General features: G+C 45.7%; 1 protein-coding gene and 1 long non-coding RNA gene across 2 annotated transcripts in view; one reads left to right on the top strand and one right to left on the bottom strand.

Moving 5' to 3' along the window:
- Positions 1-23,421, top strand: part of CTNND2 (catenin delta 2) — a 1,428,722-nt gene that overhangs the window by 605,582 nt on the left and 799,719 nt on the right. The gene's annotated exons all lie outside the window — the stretch shown is intronic.
- On the bottom strand, positions 735-14,231 carry LOC115474453. Its single transcript, XR_003942861.1, has 3 exons — positions 14,221-14,231; positions 9,369-9,372; positions 735-823 (listed from the first exon to the last, which is right to left on the bottom strand). It is a non-coding gene; the product is annotated as an uncharacterized LOC115474453 (long non-coding RNA).

The raw sequence follows: 23,421 nt of genomic DNA, 5'->3' as shown, positions 1-23,421 counted from the left end.
ATGACTTAATGCCATGTTATCTCTCCCACTTCTATTAGGTGGCAGGGTTGCCTCTTTCCCATCTTTTATTCAATCTGGCCTTAAAACGTCTCCTACTTAGGCTAACATTTTGACAGATGTCATTAGGAGTACAGCTTGATGGCTGCATAGTAACATTGCTGCATATGTGGATGACTTGAGTTTTTTCACAGAGCCCTGCTCATCCATAGGAAATTTACTGTCTACAGTTAACTAATTTTTTGTGTTTTTCTAAGTACAAAATAAACTTGGATAAGATAGAGGCATTACCTGTGGGGGCCTTTTACAAAGCCGCATAAGAGTTTTTAGCTCGCGGTAAATGTTGAGATGCTCATAGGAATATAATGGGCGTCTCAGTGTTTACCACCAGGTGATTTTTACCGTGAATTATAAACGCTAGCGTGGTTTTGTAAAAGACCCCCTATGAGCATCCACTGCACTCAAAACTGAATTGATGAATCCTGGGCATCACTATCAACTAGCATTTATCATTCGAAGCTCAGGTCTCAAAGGTGGTCTCGAGCATCTTCATACACTATGGAATTTAAAAGGGTCGTGTCCTTTCTTCCCAGGCTCTGTACTTGGTACTATCACCCAATCTCTGGTACTATCCAAATTTCATTATTGTAATGCCATATATGTGGGTATTAAAATCTCACTCATTATACAAACAGCACATAATATTGCTGCCTGCCTTGTAGGCAGTGCTCCTTGCTTTGAGAAGGCTTCCCTTCTCTTGTTAAAATGTCACTGGCTTCCCATAAATGCCAGGATCACATTTAAAATATGCATGACTGTTTATCACCTTCCTACATGCAACAACTAATTGATATACCTTCACGTAATACTGTAAAAACATCTAGAGAATACCTCACACTCCATGTAAACTGCAAAGGTCTTTCTTACAAATGAAACCTAAGCTTGTTTGGGATGATGTGAGATACAAATGTCATAAATAAATACATAAATTGGGGATTTTTCCCTCTGCTGTGTGTCCAAAGGTCTTAATTACTTAGGAAGTCCTTTATGGTATTAAACTTTGCAAGCTAATCTAGGGAAAGTTCTGTCAAGATGGTATGAAGCCATGCATCAGTGGTCACCCCTACACCTTACAGTATCTGATGGGGCCCCATATAGGCTGTTACAATGGTCCTGGTCCCACAAATAAATGTAGGGAGGGAATAGAAGAAGACAGGAGTGAGTAAAAATGGTAAATGGACAGCAGACACTGGAAAAAGGAGAAAACTGAGAGGGTCTTTTACTAAAGCTTAGCTCGAGTTATCTACAGCAGGGCCCGTTTTAATCCTATGAGCCCTGCTGCAGGTAACTCGAGCTAAGCTTTAGTAAAAGACCCCCTGATAGAGGGAAGCAGAAGAGAGAAGCTGGGACCAAAGTGATTGGAAAAATGAAATACTCAGACCCCAAAAGGTAGAGAATAGTATTTTATTAATTGGAAATGTCAAGTTTTGGGAAAAAATGTGCGTCTGATATTTTTGAATATTGTTCAGCGTAAGAGAAAATGCATTGTATTTATTTCTCTAGTGTTGTAATACCTGCTGAGTTTGACTTCTCAGGTTTCTAGTTCAGTTTTTGTATATTTCTAATTTATGGTCCCTTGTTCTCTATTTGGCAAAGAACTGTGGTTTGCATGTATGATTGAAGTGCTGTATTCTGTATAACATGTAGCTTCTGTAAATGGATCTGTAGTAGTTTTAATTGTTCTGTTTTCTGAGTAGATTATGTATTACTGTTGTAGACCCCAATGCAATATCTGTACTGCTGTTTTTAGATAGCGTTTATGTTGTGCGAGTTCTGGCACAGTGTTGTTATGGTATGATAGGCTTGCTGTAGGCTATGAGTAGTGCTTATGCAAAGTTTTATAATACTTCCTAATGTACTTAGCAGTGGGCATTGGAGGGAGATTGTGTAGAAATCTGAAAGCCGCTTTCTAACCCCACTGCAAGTGTAAATAATGTTCATAGACATATTTACTCATTAATTTATTGTTGGAACAAAAGACAAGTTCCTTAAGTATTCTCCTGGAATCCACTGGGGAGGAGAGGGCAGCACATTAATCACTTATACACAGGGCAGCAAAAAAGTAGCACAGGCCCTGTTATCATCCATGTAGTGCCTCCACCCCTCCCCCCAACCAAAAAAATCACATAGAATGTTAGGAATTGTTTTGAGAGGAATTTAAAAAAATGCTTTCATAATGACCCATGGTTCAACTGCGCTTTTATTTGTGTAGGTAGTTCTTCAGTTTCTTTTTTAGATGATATAACCAGAACTAGAAAAAAGTGCAGAGAAAGACAACAAACATGAAAAAGAAATGGAACGGATTCCTTATGAGGAAAGGCTTTATCAGATTAGGACTCCAGTTTGGAGAAGAGATCATTAGGAGCAGATATGATAGAGGTGTAGAATAGTTATTTGCACTTTATCAGGCAGTATTAGTACTAATATACCCTCCATGAAACTAACTAATAGCAGATTTAAATTGTTTTTTTTACAAAAAAAATTGTTAACATGCGTTTAAGGTATGGAATTTGTTGCCTGAGAATGTGGTTAAGACTAATAATTTGACTGAGCTTAAAGAAGGGTTTGGACAGATTTCTGGAGGACAGATCCATAATCACGTTTTAGCCATTATGGATTTGGGTGTTTTCACTTTATACATCTGGAAGTGACTAATAGGGAACTGTTACAATGGAAGAACCAACAGTAGCCACAGTTGAAGACAGGATGCTGGGCTCAATGGACCATTGACCAGAAAAGGTGAGACAGCAGGAAAAGACCACTACAGGACTGATGGCCAAGGGGAGAGAGAGACTGTTGAGGACAGGTTGGGATGGGGGGGAGGGGAAGAGAGTTTGAGTGAGAGACTGGAGGATGGGAAAGAAGAGAGATTGATGAAGATGGGATGTTGGGAGGAAGAGCAGTGAATATAGGCATGGTGGGGGAGAGAAGGTAAGAAACAAATAGCAGAAGGAGAGAATAAAAACCCCATATTGAGCAATCATGATGCTTATTCACTAAAATACTATTGTATAGTATGTTTCTTTGTTCCTTTATCTGAGCTTGCACTCCAAGCACTACCACACAGCCACCAACATATTCCATGTATAAACTAGCAAAAATATATACTGCAGTTCCTCAGGTACACTGATGAATTGAGAATAGGATATACCTGTGATGAGTTACTTGGCCCCAAGGTAAAGCATGACAAGGAATAAAAATATTGATGAAAGAGCTACAATAGGTAGGGTCATGGCTGTAGTGAATTGTAGACTGGATACGACGAGCACTGCACACCCAGGCAGCCACATCATCCATGTCTATTAATAATATTCAAAAATTTATCTTCTTTTCTGTACTATCTTTGTTCCCCATATGGCTTAATTGTTCCTTTGACAAAAAAAAACCTACATCACTCTTACTTGTCTGTTCAATGCTTAGTCTTCTCTCACTTAGCCTTTTGCAACCTGCAAATACTGATCCACTCTCCAGGGATTGGCCACTGCTGCAAGGTGATATGCATTGCTGCTGTTTACCTGTCCACTAGGTGGTATGAACATGTGTGTATTAGACTCAGCAGTCTGACATAAGTCCCTCCTCCCCCCATTTCCAATCATAACTGGGCATTAAAGCCAAGTTATCAACTGCAGATGATTAAAGGCTATGCCTTTAAGTGCGTCACATTCTGTCCTGTTTTTTTCCCCAAATCTCATAAGAATAGCCATACTGGGTCAGACCAATGGTCCATCAAGCCCAGTATCCTGCTTCTAACAGTGGCCAATCCGGGTCACAAGTACCTGGCAGAAACCCAATTAGTAGCAACATTTCATGCTACTGATCCTGGGGCAAGCAGTGGCTTTCCCCAAGTCCATCTCAATAGCAGACTATGGGCATTTCCTCCAGAAACTTGTCCAAACCTTTTTTTAAACCCAGATATGCTAACCACTGTTATCCACATCCTTCAGCATTGAGTTCCAGAGCTTAACTATTTTTTTTGTGAAAAGTTATTTCCTCCTATTTGTTTTAAAAGTATTTCCATGTAATTTCATTGAGTGTCCCGTCTTTGTACTTTTTGAAGAAGTGAAAAATCGATTCAATTTTATTCGTTCTACACCACTCAGGATTTTGTAGATATCAATCATATTAGGTTTTACATAAACATAAGAACAGCATAATTAAAAAAAAATTACCAATTCAAATCACAGTACCGTAATTATTAAAAGATAACACTATCTTTTTTAACTAAAGTTGTTGAAAGAAACAGACAAAAATATTCCCCTATACTATCCTCCCCGGAAAGAAACATCAATAGCTATCCAGAGCCAGATGAAACTCAACAGTCAAAAAAAAATGAAAGAAACCATGGGTCCTGTTTACTAAGGTGTGCGGTAGTGTTTTTAGCGCACGTGAACGCTAGAGACACCCATAGGAATATAAAGGTGTCTAGGATTAGCGTGCACTAAAAGTGTTAGCGCGCTTACAGCGTGTGGCTTAGTAAACAGGACCCTGGGTGTCTTGAGTTATTATGAATTTTTCCAAGTTATATATATATCCCATACTTTATGGAAGACAATCATCCGTTTCTCTGAGTAGTTAATTTAGACATCGAACAGATAGTCTAATATGTGCAATACTGCGTCCATCAACAGAGTGTTGATTTGTTTCCAAAATTGGGCCAAGAGTATCTTGCCTATGGTAAAAGCTGGATAGCAAATTTATGAGTTGTTGCTTTTGCCGCTGGGCCTTTGAAGTGTAAGAGACATATGTCCGCTATATTAGGGTACAAGACGTGTGTATTTTGCTGCAACAGGGCAATGATATTTACCCAGTATTGCTCAACTAAATGAAACATCCCATAAAACATAATAAGCATGAAAATATATAGAAGGGGAAATCACATTAGTGGTACAAAGTCCCATATAACTCAATATCTTAGCTAAGGGAACAACCCCACAGCCAAATATGTGGGCCAAAGAAACGTGTACAATGCCAAGTAGGGCACTCCAGTTATCCCTTGACCAGCTATACAAGATATATCCACATGAGGTATAGACCTGAATTTCAGGTTTTGCCACTGACAAGCAGCTGCCCTTCTGATGACTGATGTTGTAGGCGCCCTTTGTCTCTTGTGATATGCTGCCATTTTGGGCGGTTAGCAATCCTCGTCAATGGGGTCTCAGTAGCAGGCTTAGGTGAGATGATTGAGGTAGGTGATGTTGCACCTTTTCTGGCATTCAGACTTGTTGCAGCTTGCCATTGTGATAGAATATTAGAGCCAAGGGATGCTGCCATTTACAGCGGATTCCCTGATCTCTCAATTACTGTGTCAGGGGGTCGTAGTTCACTTTGATGCTTAAGAGTTGTGATTGCTAAGTCTTGGTATATCTCCAGCTCATAGGTATCTCAAGTCTGATGTTCTGTAGCTTGGGCCTTTGCCAGAAGTGCTTCTGTAATTTTAAAACCAGCAAAGCCTGCAACTATGTATTTTGGGTATTATTATGTCTTTGGTGCAGAGTGCAATGAGCTTGCACTAGTTTAATATTAGTACATAAGTACATAAGCATCACCATGCTGGGACAGACCAAGGGTCCATCAAGCCCAGCACCCTGTCACCGACAGCGGCCAAAATAACAAGCAAATTGTCCCACCCATCCTAGAAATACTGTATTCCCTCGTCCATTCAATAACATTCTATGGCTTTTTCCTCTAGGAAGCCGTCCAACTTTTTTTTGAAGTCCGCTAAGTTAACCACCTTTTCCGGCAGCAAATTCCAGAGTTTAACTACACGTTAAGAGAAGAAAAATATTCTCTATTGGCATGACCACGTGTTCAGTAGAGAGCATGTTTGAGGCTATCTTTTTGACCATCAGTTTGCAGTCAAGATATTCCACAGTCTCAGGGATTCCTCGGACACATAGGTTGTGTCTCTGCATTGCTGATGCAAGGCAGTGTGTGACTAGAGTCCGTTGTGGGCGCTATCTTTTCTTCCTCACAAAACTCCAAAGCCCTAGGTTGATAAACAGAAGTCAGTAAATCTAAGCAGTGATGCCCTGACTGAGACATATCAAATTCAGCCGGTCGTTCCAAACTAGATTTTGTAGGTTTAGCTGCCTGAGCTCTTAAGATGGCAGGGATGTGCTTAGGTTTAATAGCAAAGTGTTCTGAGCTTGGAGCTTAATTAGCTTCGAGGTCTGTGATGTCACTTCCTCTCCACATTCTGTCTTTGGAATACAGCTAATGGAGATCTTTAGGTAGGACTAATCAGAGCAATATTAGACAACATAGACTATAAGAAGATGATGATTGCTGTTCATGAAAAATTGGCCTGTTAGGGCTGTTGCACCAGCTAGTACATGAGCAAAATGTTTCTTAATTAAATAAGTTGTTAGGAGTTTAATATATTTAGTTTTTTTTTTAATGAGGGTGCTTTTTGAAGGCAAATACTCCCTAATCTATATAATAATTTGTAACTCTGCTTCCCTGGATGGCTGGCTGGCTGGGTTCGTAACAGCATGCTGACGTCAGCTCACCTCCAGCGTTCCCTTCCCTCTCAGTGTCCTGCCCTCGGGTAAAGACAAAATGATGTCAGAGGAGGGCGGGACGCTGAGAGGGAAGGCTGAAGGCGACGCGAGCCCAGCCTGCTGCCGCTGCCACCTGAGGTAAGATGAACGGCTTAAAGGCAGGGCAGCAGGAAGGACAGAGTCACTGGCCATGGATGGGAGGGCATGGGAGGGGAGGATCGCTGGACATGGGAGGGCAGGGCAGAGGAGAATCATGGGACATGGAGGGGAGGCCAGAATTGCTGGACACGGAGGGCAGGGCAGAGGAGAATCGCTGGACATGGAGGGCAGGCCAGAATCGCGGGACATGGAGGGGAGAGCAGAGGAGAATCGTTGGACATGGAGGGGAGGCCAGAATTGCGGGACATTGAGGGCATGGCAGAGGAGAATCGCTGGACATGGAGGGGAGGCCAGAATCGCGGGACACAGAGGGGAGGGCAGGGCAGAGGAGAATCGCGGGACACGGAGGGGAGGCCAGAATCGCGGGACACGTAGGGGAGAGCAGAGGAGAATCGCTGGACATGGAGGGGAGGCCAGAATCACGGGACATGGAGGGGAGGGCAGGGGAGAGAGGAGAAATCGCTTAGAGGAGAGCCTTCCTAGGACCCGTTTCATTTTTCACAAAATGGGCTTTGTTGCTTGTTCAGTATAGTGCACCACAAGATAGCTGCTAATTTGGCGCATAACTTTTGGCTGTAAAAGGGAAAAGCGCCAACATGGGGGTAAATGGTAGTTTCACGCACCACTGCACTTAGGCGCTATTCTGTAAGGTGGCACCTAACTGCTTTAGCATGTAACCACAAGAGGGGCATACACATTGGTGGGCCATAGGTGGCCTTCATTCTTACATGTGAAACTTATAGAAGGTGCTACCGTTTACATGGCATAAGTGATAGAGCCTAAATATTGGAGCACAAATGCCAACTTACACGCTTGGGGCCCAAATGCTTTTACAGAATACTGCCTTAGTGCACAGATTTGTTTGGCACCTTTCAGTGCCTTTTAGTCCCCATAATGTCTCTCTAATTGGGTATATCTAGTATGTCCTGGTTAGTTGATGTGATCTTTCTGTGTTTGGGACAATATTTTCCAGGAGATGCCTGCTCAACTGAATATTATTGTTTTATTGTAAGGCAGAATCTGAAGCAAAGCCCTTTTCTGTGGCCCACAGGAGCTGGTGCTCTGGGTGCTTGATCACTCTGCTATTGTCTCCTGAACTCTTCTGGATCTGGATAAAGAATGTCTGAATAAGGGGAGCAGACAGCAGTGGCAGAAAAAGTCAGACAGACTTAATCCTACTGCTGCATCCACATTATGTGTCCTTTTTGGTCCTTAGAACGGCCCCCTGTATTGAATCTGTAAATGTATGTTGCCAAAAATTGTTCACTGACACCCAGATCCACAAAGGTCGTAAAGAATCCGTGTGTATTTCCACCTAGTTAAAAATTACCGATTTGGAGATACAGACGAATTGCATGCAAATGAGCTGTTTGCTACTTATGCGATAGGGGGGAAGCCAGTCTGTCAGCTGAGTATGCGCAGAACAGCCAATCGCTAAGCCTGAATGCACTGCTCATGCTTCAGACATCTTTCATACATGCAGACAAGGGAGGGGAGGATTGCTGGACATGGGGTGGGATGGGAGGGGAGAATCATGGGACACAGAGGAGAGACCAGAATCGCGGGACATGGAGGGGAGGGCAGAGGAGAATCGCTGGACACGGAGGGGAAAGAAGTTTGTAGACTTTTTTTTGTTTTCCGCAATTAAAGGTGCTGGATCTTACCTTCAACTGCCTGCAGCACAAGGAGACTGGCTACAATACATGCAGAGAAAGAGGGGAGAAGAGGAGAAGGCAGGCAACATTCTCTGACCCCGTCCTCACTATAGAGCAGTGACAAGAGCGGCCACAATTCATTTGGAGCACTAGAGGAAAAGGGGGAGCCTCTCAACTCCCACCGCCACCGAGCACTGAAAACTGCTGAAAGTGAAAGCCGGAGCGAGTTTGGGGTGTCTTCAGCAGTGCTGAGCCCATCCCTGGTGTGAATCAGACTTTCTGTTGCTGCAGTGCTGAGCCCAATTAGAGACAGTGTGAAATCCAGGAGTTTCTGCAGCAGTGCTGAGCCCAAACCTACCCTGGAATCCACTGTCTGCTGCAGGAGCTGGAGCAAGAAGAAGCTCATGAGTATTTTCTCCTTCCCATTCTCTTCCCCAACCACTTTTCTATTTCTGCCACTATCTAGGACCCTGCGGCTGTGGAGTACCTGCAAGAACTAGCTCCAGACCTCCCGTTAAATTTTCAGTGGTAAAGGTAGAGGCTGTTTCTATGCATTGCTTGGAAAACAGCTGTGCATCGCTTTGCATGCACATTTATATAGTAATTAGCTTTCGTAGCTGCTACCGTGACAGGAAAAGAGCTTGGAGAACCCTTTTTTGCATGTCTCGTACTCCTTGCTCACTAAACTGGCTAGAACTGCACTACCCAAGCTGCGAAGAACTCAAATACAAATCAACTTACGTGTCCAATTTTTCCTACATAAGCACACAACTGTGAAAACGCATTACCAAAAGTCTTGAAAACTACAAACGACCACCTAAACTTCCGGAAAACACTAAAAACTAACCTGTTTAAAAAGGCATACCCTACTGATCCAACATAAATGCCTGATCTCTGCAACACAACAAAACTAAAGAACGTAATGGGCATAACACAACTCTTCCGTTGCACGATTCACTAGTGTGGCTGTGCCACATGAACTTTATCTTACCACAACATCACTTTGTATTTGTTTACACCGGAGTCTGCAAACGCCTCTCTGGTACTATGTAAGCCACACTGAGCCTACAAATAGGTGCGAAAATGTGTGATATAAATGTAACAAATAATAATAATAATAAAAACCACATTGCTGGCCTGTTTGGTTTTGTGCATCTGGGCCTATATCTTTAGGAGCCCTCAACAGGATATAGAAATAGAGCAGCCTAGCATAACATAAGAGAGGCAGTCTTCCTACCCACAGCCCACCCCTTTAATGTGCTTAGGACCAGTTTTATAGCAAGTATAGATATTTCCATCAAAACAGGGGGAACCTTTTGTTGTCTGAGCTATTAACCCACACAAATTGCTCATAATTAACCAATTGTGATTGTGTTTAGAAAAGATTCTAATTTGCTTCAAGGTTAAGACTACAATAATAATAATAATAAAGCATAGGACAGGCACATGGGATCTCTTAGGGAAAGGAGGAGATAGTGATTGGACTGGATGGGTCATTTGGCTCTTTTCTGCCATCATGCTTCTAATAATTAAAAAAAAAAAAGCTTGCATTCAACTTCTCCAATTGTAAATGTTTACAGGAGCAGTACTAAAAAAAAAAGTGTACTTTTGTTATGTTTGTGATGATACAGAGGATTATAATAATTACTTTGCTGTTCTGACTTTTCATTCCACAAGAGATATTCGTGGTTAAAGCATTTGAAAGGTGCTGCTGCTGCTACTAAGCCAATTCCTGTCACTATGAATCTAAGTAGATTGGGGCATTGCTGTGCTGTTTCTGATCAGACAAGTATTTCACTGATAAATGTAAACATCAATTTAACAGGAACTGCTGAAAAGTAGGCTATGGAAAACACATTTTATAAAAACAGGGGAGGAGGTGAAGGCAGAAATCTGGATAAACCTTTTGTACCAAAATAGGATGTATGAGTAAGGATAAAAATAAAATAAATGTAAGCATTTAAAAAGGATATAGAGCAGCTTTTAAACTGCAACCTGGAGGAATGCCAACAGTTGTTCAAAAATGCATGGTTTGGAGCAAGGTATCTTTCAAAGATATTACCAAAACAGGGAAGATAGAGTATCCCGATAGCGAGGTGCTGTCACGATGGTGACTGTTTACTTGGCTGTGCTCACCTCGCCCTATGGTGGCCAGAACCGGTGGCTGCTATGGACTGTCACACGTTCCAGACTTCAGCCTAGTCCGGTCCGGATCTTCCGGGCTGCCAGACTTGCTTCTCTTGTTTGTGCCTGCATAGCACCCGTAGCTGCCTTGTGATTCCTGCAGTGAACTTCAGCTGCTGATGGGCTTTATTAACCACCTGGAAACTTCTGTGTTGGCCTTTGCATCGTCTAAGGTCCCTGGAATGTTGGTGTGCTCTGTTGCACTTCTGGTTATTCTGTTTCTTGTCTGAAATCCTTGCTTGGTTCTAGTCTAGTCTTTGTGTAGTTAGCTAGTACTTTGTTGCTTGTTTTCTAGTCTTGTTTCTTGTTTGTATTTCCTTGTCTGGCCCCAGGTTAGTCTGTGTGTAGGTTAGCTGTTAGCTTTTTCTGCTAGTTCCCTCCTTAGTGGCTGGGCTGCCTTGGCAGCTTTCTGTACTTGCCCTCTTGTCTGTCAGTGTTTTTCCCTAGTGGCTGCTTGTCAGCTTTCAGTCCTTGCTGTTACCTGTCTTTGTACCCTTTTCAGTGGCTGCCTGGCAGCTTTCAGTTCTTGTCCTTTAGCCTGTCCACTTCCTGCCTAGTGTTGTATTGTCTGTCTGTGAGTCCTGCCGGCCGCCTGCACCCAGGGGCTCAACTCCTGGGGAATGGCGGTCAAGTGCAGGTGAAGTCTAGCTGTTCCTGCTCTGCCTGTTCCAGCTTGTTTGCTTCAGCTGCAACTCCAGTCCGGGGTTACAGTCCTGTTCTGCCTTCTCTCTGGTTTGGGGGTGATTTTGCCTGCCACTGCCGCTCCACGGCAGTGGTCCAAGGGCTCACGAATCTAGTTTCTGCTTTGGAAAGCCTAACAGATGCAGAAGAAACCATAGTAAATCAGGTGTCCTTAAATAAAAATCAACAAAAGATTGCAAATTAACACTGTCAACTAATGAGCAAGATGTAAATAGGAACAACAAACAGTTTGAAATGTCTGTATGCAAATGCCAGAGGTGGAGGAGTGGCCTAGTGGTTAGGGTGATGGACTTTGGTCCTGGGGAACTGGGATTGATTCCCACTTCAGGCAAAGGCAGCTCCTTGTGACTCTGGGCAAGTCACAACCCTCCATTGCCCCAGGTACAAATAAGTACCTGTATATAATATGTAAGCCGCATTGAGCCTGCCATGAGTGGGAAGGCGTGGGGTACAAATTTAACAAAAAAAATGCCAGAAACCTAAGAAATAGATGGGAGAGTTAGAATATATTGCACTAAATTAAAAATTAGATATAATAGGCATCACTGAGACCTGGTGGAAGGAGGATAACCAGTGGGACACTGTCATACCAGGGAACAAATTATATCGTAGTGATAGAGTGGATCAAATTGGTGTAGTAGTAGCATTGCATGTTAAGGAGGGCCTTGAATCAAGTGGATTAAAAATTATGCAGGAAACAAAAACATCTTGGAATCCCAATGGATTGAAATTCCATGAGTAAAGGGGAAAAGGATAGTAACAGGAGTGTACTACCGTCCACTTGGCCAGGATGAACAGACAGATGTTGAAAATGTTATCAGAAATTAGGGAGACTAACAAACTGGGCAATATAATAATAATTAGTGATTTCAATTACCACAATATTGACTGGGTAAATGTAACACCAGGGCTTGCTAGAGAGGTAAAACTCCTTGACAAAATCAAGGACTGCTTTATGGAGCAGCTGGTACAGGAGCCAACAAAAGAAGGAAAAATTCTAGACATAGTCCTTAGTGGAGCACATGATCTGGTGCGGGAAGTAATGGCTCTGAGGCCGCTTGATAACAGATCAGATTTGATATCTGCTTTGGAGTAAGTACACACAGGAAATCAAATTCTTTAGCATCTAATTTTCAAAAAGGAGGCTATGATAAAATGAAAAGAAAGGTGAAAAAAAAAAAAACTTAGAGGAGCAGCTGCAAAGGTAAAAAATTTACATCAGGCATGGATGCTGTTCAAAAATACCATCCTGTAAGCCCAGTCCAAGTATATTCTGTGAATTAGAAAATGAGGAAGGAAGACCAAACGACAGCCGGCATGGTTAAAAAGTGAGGTGAAGGAGCTATTATTTTAGCTATTAGACTTGGCTTAGGAGGGAACTGGGACAGAACTAGCTCAAACATAGAGCAGGAGCAGAACCTGGCTCAAACACACACAGGAACAGAACTTGGCAGAAACAGAGCTCAAGAGCCAGGAAGCAAACATGGCAGGCAAAGGATTAAGCAGACTAAGGGAAAACAAACAAACAAAGAAGCAATGTGCTTACCAGCACCCACAGCTGGATAGCAGTGAAGTAATCAGGTATGATGTTGCCTTCTACAGACTCTCAGAATTAACAGACAAGAACTACACACACACAGGAAACAGAACCTGGAAAACAGAAAGAGAGCTTGGCAAAACACAGAGATTGGCTTAAACACAGAACTTAACTATAGCAAGAGTCAAAAGTAGGGCTGAACTAAAAGCAGGAGCCAAGAGTAGAGTCAAACAGATACAGACACCAAGGGCAGGGTGTGGCTCTAGAGACAGGCTTTCAGGTTCAAGGTACAAAAGCAAACACACAGAAACAAAGCAAAGCATTGAAACACAAGACTCAAAGAAACACAGTACAGACCTTCAGGAACAAAGCCAAGTAGGGAAATGATCTAAACAGGTTACACAAGACTAAGAGACCTCATGTAAAGGCAATGTAGGAAAGCTCCCTGGGTCATTATAAAGGAGTAGGCTGATGATGTCACAAGTAGGAAATGAAGCAGAAGCAGGCTTGGCTAACAGGAAGAACAGGAAGAACAACAATAGGGAAAAAGGCAGACTGGAGAGGTCACAGAGCTAGATACAGAGAAACAGTAGGTCTGAACATAAGGGCACGGCCACAACCATGACAATGATGTTTAATGTGAGCAAGTGCAAAGTGATTCGTGTGGGAAAGAGGAACCCAAATTATAGCTACGTAATGCAAGGTACATTAGGAGTCACCGACCAGGAAAGGGATCTAGGCATCGTTGTTGATGATACTTTGAAACCCTCTGTTCATTGTGCAGTGGTGGCTAAAAAAGCAAATAGAATGTTAGGTATTATTTGGAAAGGAATGGAAAACAAAAATAAGATGTTACAGTGGCGTACCAAGGTGGGTGCGGTCCGCCCCGGGTGCACGCCGCTGGGGGGTGCCGCGGCACGTGCCTGCTGCGAGAGTTCGCTCACTTCTCTTGTTCGCTGCAGCTCCCTCTGCCCCGGAATAGGTTACCTCCTGTTCCGGGGCAGAGGGAGCTGCAGCGAACGAGCAAAGTTAGTAAACTCGCAGCAGGCGCGCGCTGCGGCACCCCCCCAGAGGCATGCACCCGGGGGGGCTCTTTCGCGGGGGGGGGGGGGGGGGGTTCCACGCTGCATGGGGGGGGGCGCTGCACCCAGGGGGCGGGGCGCCACCCCGGGTGTCCGCCCCCCTAGGAACGCCACTGGGATGTTATAATGCCTTTGTATCGCTCCATGGTGCGACCGTATCTTGAATATTGTGTTCAGTACTTTGATATCTATTTCATTTGCAGTTACAGCTAGCAAATTATTTTTAAATTAACTGTGGACAGTTTATAATTGCTGGACATTTATGAGAAACGGATGGCAAAGGCATGAAGCAGTAAAAAAAAATTTTTTCTAGTTGTATGGTGAATATAGCATATTTGTGTCACTATATCATCACTTCAACGGAAAGAGTGTGACATCATTTTAGTTTTGGTACAGGGTGAGCGATTAGTGTGAATGTGTATGAGTGAATATGGTATAATTAGCAAGGAGAAGCTGTATTAAATTTAATATTTAAAGGAATTTAAAAAAATTGTAAGTAATTAAAACTGAATAGAAAATAGTTTTTGTAGTTACTTTTTTTTTGGAGAGGTATTAATATTAATTGGGGATACCCTGAACACGTGATTGACTGGGGTTCCCCCCAGATCAGGTTTGGGAATCACTGTCCTAATGAGTCATAATTTATTGTGTCTTTTCCCCAAGTGAAGGAAGGGAAAACACACCTTTTTTTTTTAACTTTTCATTTATGTAAAGGGGATCCCTTGGTTTGGGGCAGTCTGCAAACGATTTCACATTCTAGGGCCCAACAGAATTTTTTAAAAAAATCCCAGTTCTCTTTCTCGTCACTCAGTATGCTCTCCTCCAAGGAAGCAGGTTCTTTCCATGGAGAAGAGGTATCCCTTCAAGGTGCTGGCAGAGATCTACCTCCTCAGCACAACTGGAGTATTCCAACTGACTTTACTAAAAACACATGCATAACATGTAGAGCCCAATATTCAGCTGGTGATGATCAGCATTTGGCTGACTGTTGCCAGCGTTATTCCCAGAAATTCAGCGCCAGGCCATGTCCGGGGTTCAGCATTGAATTTCTGGGTTTATGAAGCCAGCGAAAACAGCCAGTTAATTGTGATATTCAGCATTTAACTGTCTGTGGTGATCTGTGTAAACAGAGGACTGACTTTTTAGGTTCTATTTATGCAGTTAGCATAGCTGGTTAAGTCCTTAATATCAGCATTGAACTGGACAAATGCTGACTCTGCCCTCGGAATGCCCCAAAATAGACAGTTTCGAGTTGGACGCTAACTGGACATTTTTACCAATACTATTTGGTTAAGTGCCAATGAATATAACCAGTTAGCCTTGAACAAGTGATTTAACCAGCCCAGCCAAAATTGTGCATGCAATTTTGAGTATTGTTATATAGAATCAGAGGGTATACTATTTTTTGATAGACACAGAATGGTAGAAAAGACGTAGTAAATCAGGTCCCTGATTTTGTGGAATAAGGTTAAGGCCTCTAAAAAGTTAGCCACACTCTTATGATCCCTAGGGGATTTTCTGACTGCACATAGGAACAGGTTTACAAAGGGTTTTTTTTTTTTTTTTTTTGGCTTTCTCTGTGTGGGGCCTGTTCATTTTTAGAAGCCTGCATTGTCAGGGAACACTGGCTGATCAACCCTATGTGCCTTGTCACCTGGCAACCTCACCTAGTAACCGCATGCTGCTGCTAGAGAACTCAACTTTGGGTTGTAGTACCCTGCAGTGGGAAAAGGTATTAACGTTTGTTTCAGTTTATGCAGAGTGTTCATTTAAAAGTTTTCCTTTCTATATTTTCTGTTTAAAAGAGGAAACAATATTTCAAGTGAGAAACAAAGAATAAGCTGTATTGCCTACATATATATACATTTTTCCCTTTTTTATTTCATGTCATAAACATTCTGTGTGAAGGGTTTGTTTTATCTGAGATACGAACAAGAATTATCTCTCCAAACCTGTTTTGCAGCATTTAATCTTCTATGTCTGATACAGTATCACTGCTTCTCATCTCATTCCAGCGTCAAGTCTCGGTTCCTTTATTTTCTCTTTACCTTTTCTGTGACAAAAATAAAATCAAGCTAACAAAATGTTTGAACACAATCTGTTTCTCTCACCCAGAAAAAAAAAAGACGTCATAGTATGCAGGAACTTTTCATATACATGAATAAATAATTTATGCAGTAAATTAACAGTTCCAGCACGCTCACATTCCTCACTATGGCGCTTATTTTAGAAGTGTCATTCACATTTTAGACATGCTTTAGGGCATCTAATCAGTATTCAGTAATGGTGTATCTAAGTACGTATAGTGTATACATGCGGGGGGGAGGGGGGGAGTGTATACATGGACAGAACATGTGGGCAGTTGGCTGGGCTTCCATATACACATGTAACATACAAAATACTCTAAATTATCCAAGGACAAGCAGGGTATCATTTATCACATAAGAGTGATGTCATCGGATGAAGCCTAGAAAACTTACCAGCAACAGTTCTAGAAGCCTTTGGAATACCACCCTTCACATTTGCATGCGCCTTCCTACCTCGGACCAGACATTCTCTGTTCATCCACGGAGCAGTGAGGATGTACTGTTCCATTTCTGCACACAGCTTGCGTCTGAATAGGCTTCTTGCCTGATTTCTTTAGTTTTTCTTGTATAAGTGTTGTGTGGGACCAGTTTTTCCTTTGCCTACCAGGTGTCTTTAAATAAAGAGCAGACAGATTTTAAAGACTACAGATTATCACTATCAACTGCTGAACAAATGGTAGATAGGAATAGCAAACATTGTTCAAAATATCTGTATGCAAATACAAGAAACCTAAGAAATAAGATAGGCGGGTTAGAATATATAGCACTGTGGTGCTGGGCAGACTTCTACGGTCTGTGCCCTGAAAATGGCAGATACAAATCAAGGTCAGGTATACACAAAAAGTAGCACATATGAGTTTATCTTGTTGGGCAGACTGGATGGACTGTGCAGGTCTTTTTCTGCCGTCATCTATTATGTTACTATGTAGATTAAAAGATAAATATAATAGGCATCTCTGAGACCTGGTGGAAGGAAGATAGCCAATGGGGTACTGTCATATGAGGGTACAAATTATAGTGATAGGGTGGACCAAATTGGAGGTGGGACTTCATTATATATTAAAAGAGTCTTGAATCAAATAGACTAACAATTCTGCGGACACAAAACATACCTTGGAATCACTATGGATAGAAATTCCATATGTAAAGGGGAAAGGGATAGTGATAGGAGTGTACAGATGCAGAAATTTTGGCAGAAATTAGGGAGGCTAACAAACTTGGGGATCCTTTTATTAAGGTGTGCTTAAAAATGGGCTGCATTAGTGTAGGTGTGTGTTTTGGTCACGCGTAGATCCATTCCATATCATCATGCTGATCAATCCATAGACTGGTGGGTTGTGTCCATCTACCAGCAGGTGGAGATAGAGAGCAATCCTTTTGCCTCCCTATATGTGGTCATGTGCTGCCGGAAACTCCTCAGTATGTTCTCTATCTCAGCAGGTGGTGGTCACACACAGCAGCAGCTCTGGCTAGGTCTCCAAGCCTAATTCTTAGGTTTTGTTGAGTACCTGGGGTTGAGGGCTCTTCTTGAGCAAGTGCAAACCTGTGCCAGGTCCTTCCTTTTCTCCCCCCTCCAGCTGGCTCCGTCCTTTAAGGGCGTTTATTTCAACGTTTATATCAGCGTTTATTGCAGCTGCTCACTGGGACACCAGTTCGTTACAGCTCGGAGGGAGAAGCAGGTAATTTTTACCTTTTGTAGCGGGCAGGGGGTTCCCCGATCGGTCTCCACGTGGCTTATGGCGTCGGAGGGCGAGGGCGCGACGAATCGCTCCCCAGACCGCGTGTGCGCGTCTAGCGGGGATGCGGTGGTTTCAAAGCCTGAATCGCCTTTTTTGGGTGTCAGTTTGGAGTCCGGTCAGTGTCCCGGTTCTTCCTCCGGTGCGGCGGTTTTTCCCGCCATAAGCGCCCATCCCCCGCTGCTCCCCCCCCCCCCCCCATTTTGGCTGGCCACTCTGCTCGGACGGCTTCTTCTTGGGCCGCCCTCGAAATGGGAGATGTTAATGCTATGGTCACTCTTAATTTGGGCGACGGTAAGAAAGCGGCAAAACTTAAGCGCCGTTCTTCCCGCGAGGCTCCTCGGAGTTCCGCGCCGGACGCCATTTTGGATGCGCAGCATGTTTCTCCCCTGCTCTTGCGAGCGCCGGTTGGGAGTGCGTCTAGGGCCGTGGCCCAGGCTGCAGAAGTGCACAGTCTGGGGGGTTTCTCCCCTGAGTTCATTTTGCTGCTGCATCAGGCTTTTCTTATGCAAAACGCTGCCCCTGCTCCCCTGTATGATAAAGGGGTAGGGCCTCTGGAAGTAAACGCCCTCGGGTGGATTTCCAGGCTCTAGAGGACTCTGTCTCCTCTGATGTAGATGAGGGCAGCGTATCTTGAGTTCTCCCAACGGTCCTTTGGGGATTCCTTGGAGGAGACGGATTCCCGCTCGGATGGAGCGGATGACCCCTTTGCAGCGCGGATCTTTCGCTCAGTGGATTTGCCCAACCTGTTAGTGCAGCCCATGAGCATTTTGAAGATTTCCTCTCCGGAGGACGTCTCTCCCTCAGCCTCTGCTGGCTCTGCCATTATGCTGGGGACGAAGCGCCCACCTAGAACCTTCCACGTGCATGAAGCCATGCACACCTTGATTTCGGCTCAATGGGATTTCCCAGAGGCGAGCCTTAAAGTGGCTAGGGCTATGTCCCGCCTCTATCCTCTGCCTGAAGATGAACGGGAGGCCTTTCTTTGGCCTACCGTGGATTCTTTAATCACTGCGGTGACTAAGAAAACAGCATTGCCGGTGGAAGGTGGCACGGCCCTAAAGGGTGCCCAAGACAGAAGATTGGAGGCGGCTTTAAAGTCGTCCTTCGAGGCGGCTGCTTTAAGTTTGCAGGCCTCAGTTTGCGGCTCCTATGTGGCCAGGGTGTGCCTAACGATTGTGCAGTGGGCTTCCCCCTCGGATCCTTCCTTGAGGGCTGATTGGCCGGCCCTGGAATCGGGCTTGGCCTACTTGGCAGACTTGCGGTATGATGTCTTGAGAGCCTCGGCTAAAGGTATGGCTCAGACAGTCTCTGCACGGCGCTGGCTTTGGCTGAAGCATTGGTCTGCTGACCACGCCTCTAAATCTCACCTGGCTAAGTTGCCTTTTAAAGGCAAGCTGCTCTTTGGGGTCGAGCTGGACAAGATTGTGACCGATCTCGGCACGTCTAAGGGCAAGAGGTTACCGGAGGTCAGGACTCGGGCCAGTGGTGCCCGTCCCGGTTCCTCCAAAGGACGGTTTCAGGAAGCCCGTCGGTATCGCCCAGGCAAGTCGGGCTCCTCTGCCCCCTCTTCCTTCAAAAGGAACTTCTCCCCCAAGCAGCATTCCTTTCGTAGAGACCGCCGTCCCGGAGGTGCGTCCTCCGGTCCTCCCCCAGGGTCTCATACCCAATGACGGGGCACTGGTCCATGGCCCAGAGCAGATTGGAGGACGCCTATCCTCGTTTCTGGGCGAGTGGACTAGGGTAACTTCAGACGCCTGGGTGCTGGAAGTCATCAGAGACGGCTACAAGCTACAGTTCTGCCGACCCTTAAGAGACTGGTTTGTGCACTCTCCCTGCAAGTCTCCGGTCAAAGCTGTGGCAGTGCAGCAGTCTTTGGACAATCTGATCCGCCTGGGTGCGGTCGTTCCGATGCCAGAAGATCAGCTTGGCAAGGGACGTTACTCCATTTACTTTGTGGTACCAAGGAAAGGAGGTTCTGTACGGCCTATCCTCGACCTCAAAGGGGTCAATCGGGCCTTGAAAGTTCGACACTTCCGAATGGAGACCCTCCGCTCTGTTATAGCGGCAGTGAAGGCAGGGGAGTCCTGGCATCCTTGGACATCAAGGAAGCTTACTTGCATATTCCCATCTGGCCTCCTCAACAACGCTTTCTGCGTTTTGCAGTCCTGGGCTGACACTTCCAGTTCAGAGCCCTCCCGTTCGGGTTGGCTACTGCTCCGCGGACCTTCTCCAAAGTAATGGTGGTCATCGCGGCCTTCCTACGCAAGGCAGGAGTACAAGTCCATCCTTATCTGGATGACTGGTTGATCCGAGCCCCCTCTTATACAGAGTGCGGCAGAGTTTCAGACTGGGTGATTGCTCTTTTGAGCTCCCTGGGGTGGATCATCAACTGGGAGAAAAGCCAGCTGCGCCCGACTCAGTCCCTGGAGTATCTGGGAGTTCGTTTCGACACCCAAGTGGGCAGAGTGTTCCTGCCAGACAGTCGGATTGTCAAGCTTCAGGCTCAGGTGGACCAGTTCCTAGTAGCCTCTCCTCTTCGGGCTTGGGACTATGTGCAGCTGTTGGGCTCTATGACGGCCATGATGGAAGTAGTGCCCTGGGCCAGGGCCCATATGAGACCTCTACAGCACTCTCTGCTGCAGCGATGGACTCCAGTGTCGGAGGATTACGCTGTGCGCCTTCCCTTGGATCCAGCGGTGCGCAAGGCGCTGAGCTGGTGGCTGAGGCCAGACAAGCTGTCCGCAGGAATGCCTCTTTTCACCCCGGAGTGGGTTGTCGTCACGATGGACGCCTCTTTGACGGGCTGGGGAGCCCACTGCTTGGGAAGGACAGCGGAGGGGCTCTGGTCTCCTGCAGAGGCAAAGTGGCCTATCAACCTCCTGGAACTCAGAGCCATTCGGTTGGCGCTTTTGGAGTTTCTCCCGGTACTGGCGGTGAAGCCAGTACGGTTCCTGTCAGACAATGCCACGGCTGAAATGCCACGGCTGTGGCCTATGTCAGTCGCCAGGGAGGTACCAAGAGCGCCCCTCTAGCCAAGTAGGCCATGAATCTATGCCAGTGGGCGGAAGTGAACCTGGAATAGCTGTCGGCGGCCCACATTGCGGGAGTCATGAATGTCAAGGCGGTCTTTCTCAGTCGCCATACCTTGGATCCCCGAGAGTGGCAGCTATCTGCTCAGGCGTTCTTGGACATCACGAAGCGCTGGGGCCAGCCGAGCCTAGATCTGATGGCGTCATCGGCCAATTGCCAAGTGCCGCGTTTTTTCAGCAGAGGACAGGACCCTCGATCTCTGGGAGTAGATGCTCTTCTCCAACAGTGGCCGACACAGGAGCTTCTCTATGTGTTCCTGCCCTGGCCCATGCTGGGCAGGGTGCTAGGCCGGGTGGCAAAGCATCCGGGCCGGATAATCCTGGTGGGTCCGGACTGGCCCAGATGAAGGTATGCGGACTTGATCAGGCTCTCACGGCCCTCTACGGCTGCCAGCGGAGCGGGACCTGTTGCATCAGGGTCCCGAGGTGATAGAAGATCCCTCCCCCTTTGGTCTTACGGCCTGGCTATTGAGCGGCAGCGTCTGAGGAAGAAGGGCTTCTCAGACAAGGTCATCGCCACTATGCTGAGAGCGAGGAAGCGCTCTACTTCTACTGCTTACGCCAGGGTTTGGCGTACCTTTGCATCGTGGTGTGAGGCAGGCTCTCTTTCTCCCTTCACTGCTCCAATTTCTTCAGTGTTGGCGTTCCTGCAAGAAGGTCTGGAGAAAGGTCTGTCGCTCAGTTCCCTTAAAGTCCAGGTAGCGGCTCTGGCTTGCTTCAGGGGTCGCCTGAAGGGTGCTTCCCTGGCCTCGCAGCCAGATGTGGTGTGCTTTCTCAAGGGAGTTAATCACCTACGCCCTCCTCTGCACTCGGTGGTGCCTGTGTGGAATCTCAATCTAGTGCTAAGAGCCTTGCAGAAGCCGCCTTTTGAACCCTTGTCGAGGGCATCTCTGAAAGACCTGACGTTGAAAGCAGTCTTTTTGGTGGCTATCACTTCAGCCAGACGAGTTTCCGAGCTCCAGGTGCTATCATGTCGAGAGCCCTTCCTGCGGTTCACTGAGGCAGGAGTGTCTATTCGCACGGTGCCTTCCTTCCTGCCCAAGATTGTTTCTCGTTTCCATGTGAATCAGCAGCTCTGTCTACCCTCCTTTCGTAGGGAGGACTACCCAGAGGAGTACTCTGCTCTCAAATATCTAGATGTGAGACGAGTCATCATCAGATACTTGGAAGTGACCAATGATTTCCGGAAGTCGGATCATCTGTTTGTGCTGTTCGCAGGTCCTCGTAAGGGTCTGCAGGCATCCAAGCCTACAGTGGCACGATGGGTCAAGGAAACCATTGCAGTGGCTTATGTGGCCGCGGGGAAGGTGCCGCCTATCCAGCTGAAGGCTCACTCCACTAGAGCACAGGCGGCCTCGATGGCAGAGGCCGGGTCCATCTCCTTGGAAGAGATTTGTAAGACGGCAACTTGGGCATCGGCTCATACCTTCTCCAGTCATTACCGCGTGACGGTGGCTGCTCGGGCGGAGGCCCAGTTTGAAGCATCAGTGTTGCGGTCAGGGATTTCTATGCCCCGCCCTGGGTGAGTACTGCTTCGGTACATCCCACCAGTCTATGGATTGATCAGCATGATGATATGGAAGGTAAAATTATGTATCATACCTGATAATTTTCTTTCCATTAATCATAGCTGATCAATCCATAGCCCCTCCCAGATATCTGTACTGTTTATATTCTGGTTGCATTTCAGGTTCAAGTTTAGTCTTCAGTTCCTGTTCAGGAGTCTTCGTGTTCAAGTTTTTTCGATTGAATTCTTCTGGAGTTGAGACGATTTTGTGTTACAGTGAGCTGCTGCATTCCTCTCCCCTCCGTTTTACAGGGCTGGATTGAGACCTATATTCTGCCGGTGTTCCCTCCCGCTTCGTGCGGCAGTAGGGCAGCCTTATATCCCTCCCGCTTCGGCGGTGTTAGGGTCAGCCAGCTCCTCCCGTGGTTGCGGTCGCAGGATAAGCCAGATCCCCCCCGCATCGGCGGGTGTGGTGTCCCTCCCCCGCTCCGCGGGGATGAGCTGGACGGATTCCCCTCCCCCACTTGTGTGGGGATGAGCTGGGTTGATTCCCCTCCCCCGTTTCAGCGGTGGTGAGCTGGGCAGAGTGTCCCTTTGTGGGCGGATGGAGCTTTGATATCAACATACTGAGGAGTTTCCGGCAGCACATGACCACATATAGGGAGGCAAAAGGATTGCTCTCTGTCTCCACCTGCTGGTAGATGGACACAACCCACCAGTCTATGGATTGATCAGCTATGATTAATGGAAAGAAAATTATCTGGTATGATACATAATTTTACCTTTTTCAGCATACCCGTAAAAAAGGTTTTTTATTTTTGCCGAAAATGGACATGAGGCACAATAAAAATTGGTGTGTATCCATTTTGGGTCAGATCTTACCCACACCCATTGACTTAGCAGTAAGGTCTCACGCGGTAACCGTGCGGTAATTGTTTACGTGCGTAGAATGATGATTACAGTCTGGTTTCCGCCGCATGCATGAAAATAAAAAAAAGAAGGCATTTTACTCCAAGTACTTCCTGGTTTCCAAACAGGAGGATTCTGTCCCATCCTAGATCTCAGGGCCCTGAACAAATATCTGGCCGAGAAGAAGTTGAGGATGATTTCCTTAGACACATTA

Source organism: Microcaecilia unicolor, chromosome 1 (genome assembly GCF_901765095.1).
Source record: "Microcaecilia unicolor chromosome 1, aMicUni1.1, whole genome shotgun sequence".
In the NCBI taxonomy this organism is placed as follows: Eukaryota; Metazoa; Chordata; class Amphibia; order Gymnophiona; family Siphonopidae; genus Microcaecilia; species Microcaecilia unicolor.
Note: the sequence above shows the minus strand (reverse complement) of the source record. Positions and strands in the feature narration are given on the sequence as shown.